The 9,044-nt window shown below is 50.6% G+C and overlaps 1 pseudogene; it reads right to left on the minus strand.

Moving 5' to 3' along the window:
• The window catches only part of LOC101565264, a 175,997-nt pseudogene that overhangs the window by 8,114 nt on the left and 158,839 nt on the right, over window positions 1-9,044 (minus strand).

A 9,044-nucleotide genomic window follows, 5' to 3' on the forward strand; every position in this document is an offset into this window, starting at 1 on the left:
GTTCTTTCATCCAATCTACCATCTGTTCTCCAATGTTGTTAATTGTCTCAATAATGTTCTTCTTTGTAACACGTTCTCCCTCTTATGTAAGCTTCAGGCTAGACTAACATAGAGCCTTTAGAACTCCTTCATCCTGAAGTGCTTGCATATTTTTTCTTTATTTTTTTAATGCCAATAAAGAATAAGATTTCCTCCTGATACACACCTGTAATCCAAGCTACTCGGAATGTTGGGCTGCCTGGTTCCAAGGTTGAGGCTAGCCTGAGCAACTTAACAAAATCCTCTCTCAAAATTTAATGACTAAATAAATAAATAAATAGGGCTGGGGTTGTAGCTTAGTGGTAGAGTGGTTTGCCTAACATAGACAAGGTTCTAGGTTTAATTCTTAGTACTGAAATAAAATAATGAGTAAAGTTATTTTTTTTTAAAAAATGAAACACTCATAAAGATTCCATATGCACACTCAAAAACTGGTATGACTAAGAAGTAAATTGAGTGACAAAATCAGCATATAAAACTCAGTTGGATTTCTACACAGTAACAATAAACACTACAAAAAGAAAATTAAGAAAGCAATCGGTTTATAATAGAATCAAAAAGAATAATACACTTAGAGATAAACTTAACCAAGAAGATAAAATTCAAATAGACTAAAAACAATGAGTCGTTGCTGAAAGAAGTTGAACGAGATACAAATCAAGCTGAAGACATCCTTTGTTCATAGCTTAGAAGAAATTATATTGTGGAAATGTCCGTAGTACCTAAAATGACTTACAGGGTCAATGTAATTGTGGTCAAATCATTACCATGATGACTTTAAAATGAATTTTTAACATAAAAGAAACTTCTTTTAATACTAAGGGTAGAATCTAGAATCTTCACACTGGCTTATGTTCCCAGCCCTTTTTTAATTTTGAGACAAAGTGTTGCTAAGTCACTAGTTCATAAAGTTACTAAGTTATCCTGGTGGGGCTCAAACATGTGATCCTCTTGCCTCAGCTTCCCAGAATGTTAGGATTCTAGGTGCAAGCTTCCACACCCAGCTAAAAATTTCATTTTCAACAATGATCTCCACACATTTGTTTGGGTGCTCAAACTTCTGTTCTCAATAAAAGCCCTTTCTTCTCTAATTGCTTGTTGCTTTCTTGGTTCACTTGTCCATTTATCATTGGTAATAAATCTCTACTTTTATTTTACTATAATTCACCCCCTAAGAGATGCAAACTTTCCCAGAATTGGCCAGAGTGAGCCTTTCAGCTTGCTTGCTAACAAAACAAAATACAAATCATCTTTCAAAAGGTAAAATTGAGAGGGAGGAGAAAATAAGAGGAATAAAATAGAAATGGAGGAGGAGGAAAAGAGGTAGAGAGAAATGAAGAATGGCCCTGCAAAGACACTGTGCCCTCTGTGACAGGTGGCAGGCACTCTGTGTGTTCCCTGCCCTCAAAGTGCGGCACAGTGGTGCACAGGACAGGCCACAGTGGGTACTGCCTGCTGGGCCCCTGTGCCCCGTGGGCCTCATATACTGGTCACCTCTGTCATTTGCAAATGATGGAAGCACCCCCCAAAATGGGAGGAGTGACTGAATTTTATAAGGAATCAAAGCTGGATCTACATACTTGAATGGAAGCCAGAAATCACTCAATATTCTCCCTGTCTCTGTCTTTTCTCTCTCTCTCTCTCTCTCTCTCTCTCTCTCTCTCTCCCTCTCTCCCTCCCTCCCTCCCTCCCTCCCTTCCTCCCTCCATGTGTCCCTCTCTCTCCACCCCTCAGTTCTACTTCCCTTTATTTTATGCCTCTTGAGAGAAGAGGTCAGTCTCTTCTCTCAAGCTGGCAGAGGTGCCCACTGACCATTCTAGGTTAATCTTAGCTTAGCAACTCTGGCAGAAATAAAGCTATTCTTTCTCAAAGACTGACAAAAGTCCCGAGAGTGCCCCTAGTGGGCCCAGGGCCTACACAGTGGCTGTGCTGGGTGGGACAGCCTTCTGGTTGGCCAGACCTAGGCTAGGAGCACTCCTCTTGAGCCAGAAGTGTGAGTGACATCCCAAACCCATGGGCTGGGCCTGGAGGAAGGACTGGCTCCCCCAAGACTGCTTGGAAGTGCTCTTACCAAAGAGGGGAAAAAGGTATCAGGAAAGCTCACATAAAACTTTGCTCTGTGTGGACACAGGGCACCTGGCCGTGTCAGAGTTTGCGTCTGACATGCTCACACAAACCAAGGAGAACCATTTTGTCATGGCTTCCTTTCTCCCCCTGCACAAGGCCTCCTTCCTGACAAGAAAGAAAAGCCCGAACTTTTCCCCAGGGACGAAGGCCTCCATCCATCTCTTGTTGCTCCTAGCCCAGAGCAATGGTCAGTGCCTGGTGCCCCCACTGCAGGGAGCAGAGAGCTGGCCTGGGGACTCTCATGGAGCCTAATCCATGCAGACTAGTTCTCGTTTCCTCGTTTCTCCTGGCCTGGCAGGCCCGACAGGGACCTGTCAGTCAAGGAGGGCGGTTACGTCATGTCAGATGGCAATCGAATGCTGCTAACATAAGCTGACAAGAGGGCTCTGGCAATCTGCTTATCTGGATTCTACCTTGTTGAGTAAAGGCCATTATCAGAATTATTCACACGGAATTACCGCAGCTGGAAGTCTACAGATTATTCATTACATCACCCTCATCTTAGTCACTCAGCGCGGAGGGAGCCTCAGAGGAACCTGCCGCCTGCCCTCGGCCCTTCCTGCCCCCTCACTGGCCAGGAGAGGGCTTCTCTGGCTCAGCCACCGAGATGAAAAGTCGCATCAGGGCAGGCTCAGGTGTGGCCTTTTCTGCACACAGTGCTCTCTGAGGTCCTTGCTGTGGGGTAAGCAGAGGTGCACAACAGGGGACCCTGGAGGAACAGGGAGGCTTGGGCTGCCACCTACTCGGGCCGTCCTGGAATGGCCCTGCCAGCCTCTGAGCTCACATGGCAAAACAAGCTATTTAACTGAGCTGTGAGTTCTCCCACCTGACCACCACCGTCCCTGCCTGCCCCATACAGGACTTGCAAAGGAAACGATGCCGGTGCTCCAGAGTCCTGGGACCCTCTGAGATGTTCCCAGCTTGCTCCCACGAGCCAGCCTTGGCTCCACCCTTGACACACCCCTCCTGTGCCTCCTCATGCAACAAGCCCACACCTGCCATCCAAACACACTCAGGGTGCACCCGCACACGTACATTCCCAGGCAAAACCTAGTGAAATTGACGGCAGGCACTGTGGGAAAGAGGCGGGAAGAGAGAATGTGGTTAACGAGCTGGATTCAAAGGCGTGGGCTCCTTCATTACTGCCATCCAGTAATAACACACAAGAGCAACACGGCCTGAACTTGAAGGCAGACCGGGCCAGGGGAAGATCAAGCCTTGTGCAGAAGACAGATGTGCTCCTTCACCTAGTAACTGATTTATGTTCAAAATGTGATTCAAATTCTACAGTACCCAATTTTCCACAACATTTCAGGACCAGGCAGCAATTCCCTCCCTGCCTCTGGGCTCAGCTGCTCCAGAAGATAGAGTCCTTGGAATGTGGTGATCTGAGTCCTTGGCCCATCAATAGCTTAAGGTTCTGAGTAGCCAAGTCCCCCTCCTCATGATGGGACCATGTATCAGGCCAGAAGGTCAGAGACTGTCAGCTGGAAGGGACCCCAGGGTACGTCAGACACAGACCCTGCGTATTCATCTGCTAGAGCTTGTGTAACAAAATGACCACGGGCAGAGTAGCTGCCACAGTAGGAGCGACTGTCTCCCAGTTCTGAAGGCTAGATGTCCTGAATGAAAATGTCTACAGGACTAGCTCCTCCGGAGGGGCAGCTCTGTCTGGGCCTCTCTCCTTGGCTTATAGACGCCCACCTTCACATTTACCTGGTCGTCTGTGTCTCCTCTGGGCCCAAACTTCCCCCATTTACATCGACTAGGACACACCGAATGACCTCATTCTAACTTGATTACCTCTGTGATGATTCTCCACCCAAACCAAGCTGCATTCTGAGGCACTGAGCCAGTGGGAAGCCAACATATATTTTTTGGGTGACACAATTGTCCCATAATGCTCTGGCTCTCCTGGCTTCTCGTTGGTGTGTCTCTGCTCTCAAGGTAGTACTTACGTATCACGTCCGTATTATCCCCTAGTTATTATGGGCTGATCAGGCCTATAGTCTCCCAAACAAGTGGACAATGATGACTTAAATAATGAGACAAACTGATTTCAGGGCTCCAGGAGGATCCAAACCTGCTTACAGAATTCATGATTCTCTGGGTTAAGACAAAGAACTTCTCCAGGCAGCCTACGTGTATAAGCTTTTCAAAGGAGGGGAACACTGAAGAAAATGCAGAAATCTGGGCAGGGCTTGGGAATCCCTGTAAGGGCTTTATGATAATTTAGGAGAACAACGTTATCTCCAATGAGTGGCCTACAGCTATACTCTATCTAGCTAACTGAGGTTGAAGCCAGGTGTCCCTCGCTGTGGCCTTGTCTCATCTGTTGAGGCCTCGTGGCTTTGCCCACCATTACAGGCCTCAGTGGGACCAGTGACTCACAGAGAGGTTCACTTACTGTAAGTCTGTTGGCCTTGGCCAAACTCACAAGTAAACTGGAAAAGCCAACTGGTTGATACAAATCCTGCTCAGAGCTGCTTCATGGTGGTCTCCATCACCTTGGTACTAATATTTAGTAATTTTTCTGTCAAATCTTTTTAGAGGCTGAGAACATTTCGTAGACTCTCATAACTATCATGACGGAATGTTCTTGAAGCCAGGGAGATCAGGAGATCAAGAACCCGGGCCTTCTTACACCTGAGGTCTCCTGTGCCATCTCAGGTCAGGCTGTGCCTTGAGGATTTTCTTCTTCTATTCCCTTGAGCCCACCTTGGAGCAGTCTGTGGCTGGGGCCTCTGAATTCAGGGAGTAGCCAAGTCTCCTTCCTCATGATGGGACCACGTATCAGGCCAGAAGGTCAGAGACTGTCAGCTGGAAGGGACCCCAGGATACGTCAGACACAGACACTGCATATTGGTCCACTTTATGTCACTGTGACAAAGTGCCTAGGATCCTCATTGTCTAAGTAGGAAAATCTTAGTTCTGGCTCGTGATTATGTCAGTTCATGGTCACTTGGCCCTGTTGCCTTTGGGCCTGTGGTGGCCCAGTACGCCATGGCAGGACCACAAGGCAGAGGAAGCAGCTCGCCTCATGGTGGCCTGGAAGCAATGAGAGAAGGGGGAAGAGCTGCACACTCTGTGTCCTGGCTTCCTCCCCTAGGTCCCAGCTTCTGTGGCTCTGCCACCTCCCAGCATGCCATGCACTGGGCACCAAGCCTCCCACAATGGGCCTGTAGATCCCAACTCTAACAGGGGTCTGGAGCAGCAGGTGGCCATGAGCGGCCACCCGTTGGCCTCGGGGGTTAGTCCAGCTACAAAGAGCACAATGGCACTGTGTGATCCTGACTTTCATTATCCCTCCACCCACCCCGTTAACTCAGCTTCTCTGGCCTCTTGGAACAGTGAGTTGCCAGCTCGTCCCAGCCTTGGGGTTGCACTGGTGACCCCATTGGCTCTACCCACAGTGTCCAAGCCTGTGTGTGGAATAAGGAGTCACCTCCTTTCTGCCTCTCCTAGTCCCCAACAAGGAGAAGCAAGCCAGCCTGGGCTCTGAAGCCCTTTCTCTGCTCAGTGGCACCCCAGCCTCGCCCCTCCCCAACCTGCTACTCCAGACAAGGAGGTGAAGGCTCCGGCGCTGTACCTGCTTCATCTTCTTCCTGTTAATTAACGTGCAGTGCCCGCTTCTGAGAAGAGCCCAGCTATTTATTTCAGAATAGGCAAGTCAGAACACAGGTCTGTGGGAGCCAGGGTGGGAGAAAGAAGTAGCATGGGGGGCTCCACCTCCGGGAGAAAGGTGGGTGCTTGCGGTGGGTGCAAGCCCAGGGATTCGGTGACCCTTCCTGGTGTGCCAAGCAGGGGTCTCCACAGGTGGAGATGCTGCATGAAGCTCCCTTAGCCGCTTGTCCTAACTTGTCCCCCCTCTAAGAGACACTATTGGAAATTCTATCCTGTAGCTCATGCAGGCTTTATGGAGTCCCTGTCATAGTGACAGCATTTGATCTTAACAGGCAAGACTTTCTGAAATGGAGAGACAAAAGTTGTGCTTCGGTCAGTCGGGGCTGCTGCACAGCCAGGGAAGGAGGTGGGCTGCGGGGAGGAGCTGAGCTGGCTGGGGGCGAAGGACCGCATTTCCTGGGAAGCTTGCTCAGGGATAGCCTTGCTCTGTGACTACTCATCCAAAGTGTCAAGTCGAGGTCACTTTAGTTACTGCCATCTGCCACAGAGCACAAAGGCCTGTTTGTGGTCAGGGAGCCCAAAGCCAGAGGTGGACGTGTGGAAGGGCAAGTCTTGTAAAAGTGGCCCTGAGTCGACGAAGTGACCGGCTCTTTAAACCCTTTCTATTTTATCGCAGCATTCATGGAGAGAGAGAGAAAAAAAAAAAAACCAAACAGGATGTCTTGGATGTGTTCGCCTTTCAAGAACCTGCACAAACCAGAGGGTAAAACACGATAGCCCAAGGGCCTCTTTTTCTGTGAGAGGCCTCGGGGGACACTCCCTCCATGGGCTTTGTGGTCTGCGATGGGCTGAGTGGAGCGCACATTTAGCTGGCTTCAATGCCCAGCACTGAAAAGACAAAACCAACCTGGGGCGGAGAATTTGACACAGGGATAAAATGAAAAGGAACAGCGCATACTGTGGCAGATAAGGTATTCCCAGGCTTTCCCTTTGTGCCCAGGCTTTGCAGCCAAGGCAAGATTTCCAGTAAACGGCCACCAGGCGGGGCCTCGTTCTCCTTGAGCGAGTACCCTGGCCAGCTTTGTTCTCCCACTCAGGAGGGGGGACATTTCCTGGGAAGAACAGCCAGACCTAGGATGGATGGTGGGGTCCACAGCGCCACACGTACTATTTCATTTGCTCAGCCTGACAAGACTCCAACCTCATAAACGTCGAGAGCCGTAGCCATCTGCGGAGAGCTCATGGAAGCCGCGATTTCTTCATACGGTGGACCACAACTTTAAAGTGCTACCACCTCCCTGCACGGGTGCAAACCCGGCGGGGGCTAACCACTCCCTGCAGCGCGCTGGCCCTGGATTCAGAGCTGATTTTTAGCTCTCGGTTGTTTGGGAAACATGGGTGGCGAGAAATTTGGGTAACTTTTTGCTGTTGTAAACCATTTTTAAAATCAGTGGCCTTCTAAATAAATCATTTAATTTTCATTGTCTGCAAAAATAAAACTTTCAGAAACTGAAATGAGTTGGAAGTGAGCATGGTGGGCTGTATAATTTTCCTCTCGTTAGCAAACGTTTGTATGACTTTTCCCGAAGACTGAGTTAGCCTGGAAATAGGTCTAGCTTCTCTCTCCACCAATCAGCGTTTATTTCCAGGCCTGGGCGGGAGGCCCAAGCCCTTAGCACTTGTGCTCCGTTTCCATTCACCAGGGTTTGTCTCGGAGCCCCCGTGTGCCGCAGGCCTGGTTAGGGTGGACAGAGGGTCCCCTCCCTTGCCCCGCCAGCAGGGAGCGTGGACGGGCCATGCCCCTTCCCGGCTCCAAGCCTCCCCCAGGGTGCCTGCACCAACGGGCCTCCCGCCTTATGCTCCCTGAAGACCACGTCCAGCTTTCCACAAAGCCCTTGCAGAGTGCTGCCCCCCGTGGGGCCAGCCGCGGCTGTGCATCTTGCCAGGCCAAGCTCAGCTTATTCTGCTTGCGCAAGCACGGATGGGGGCTGTTCCTCGGGGCCCGCGGTGGGCTTGGGGTGCTCTGGTTTTCCTTGAGGAACGCCCACCTGTTGCGGCTCCGTCCTCCTGGCGTTCGCAGGAAACCGGCTGCGGGGTCTAACGAGGGGCACCCTCGTGGCACCTTGCTAGCAGTAGCAGAGACAGCAGGTAAGGGGGGGAGCGCGTCCAGGGGAGTCAGAACAACAGGCTACACGTTTGCCTCCGCCGCGTGGAAGCTGTAGGGCTTTGTACCAGCTGCACTAGGAACGCTCTCCCACTGTATTCCCACGCTCGCGCAGGGCTGAGGGGTCCTGCTGCCTGATTGCACAGCTGGCCGCGCGCCATCTGCTGGTGAGTGGAGGCAAAACAGCCTCCCGAGGCCAGTGCGCCGCTTGGAGCCGGGGGAATTTGGAAATATTTTGGTCTCATCTCTTGATTTTGAGCGGAGGAGGTTTGGGCCTGAAGAAGATGACAGGCCTGTCTGAGCTCTCACAGTGGGACAGTCTGGCGTCTTTGTGTCTGCACCATGCCTTGGCAATCAGGAGCGCGCATCACCTTGGGCGTATTTCGCAACTTCCCAGTAATCAGGTTTCTTATCTATCAAGTCAGGGACGTCCTGCTCACTACCTGAAGGATTTTTTTTTTTTTTTTCTAAAGAAAGAGTGCTAGGCAGAGTGTGGGGTGCTTGGGCCGAGTCTGACCCCTGTGTAGAGATTCACCTCGAGGGCTTTCTTCACCCAAAGCTATTGATCTGGATTGATAATTTTCCTACAATGGACGACATTCTCTTTCAGCTCCAAAAGCCGGGGAGAGTAGAGTCTTGATCATCAAAGAAGGCATCCACAGCCGTCTGGCCTTTGGCCTTGGCTACTGAGTAAAGGAGAGCGGAGATGGCCTTTGGGAGCCACCACGATGATTCAAGTCCCCAGGCCCATGCAACCACTTGGGAGCTATAAATAGCGTTAGGGGAAGGAAGGGAAAGGGCCTGAGGGCAGAGCTGTGGGCCGAGAAAGTTCCACTTGCACCGTCTAACTGTGGGGCCTCTGCGAGCCTGGCGAACTTGGCTTCCTCTGCCTCCTCCTCTGCCTCGGAATCTGTAGTGATGATTAGAGAAAGCTTCATTCACCTTACAGAAACTCTCTCTGCCTGTGTCTGTCTCTGTCTCTCTCTGCCTGTGTCACTGTCACTCCCCCTCTGCCTCTGTGTCCGTCTGTGTCTCCCTCTGTGTCTCTGTCTCTCTCTCTGTGTCTGTCTGTCTGTCTGTCTGTCTGTCT

Source organism: Octodon degus, unplaced genomic scaffold (genome assembly GCF_000260255.1).
Source record: "Octodon degus isolate 3935 unplaced genomic scaffold, OctDeg1.0 scaffold00101, whole genome shotgun sequence".
NCBI lineage: Eukaryota > Metazoa > Chordata > Mammalia > Rodentia > Octodontidae > Octodon > Octodon degus.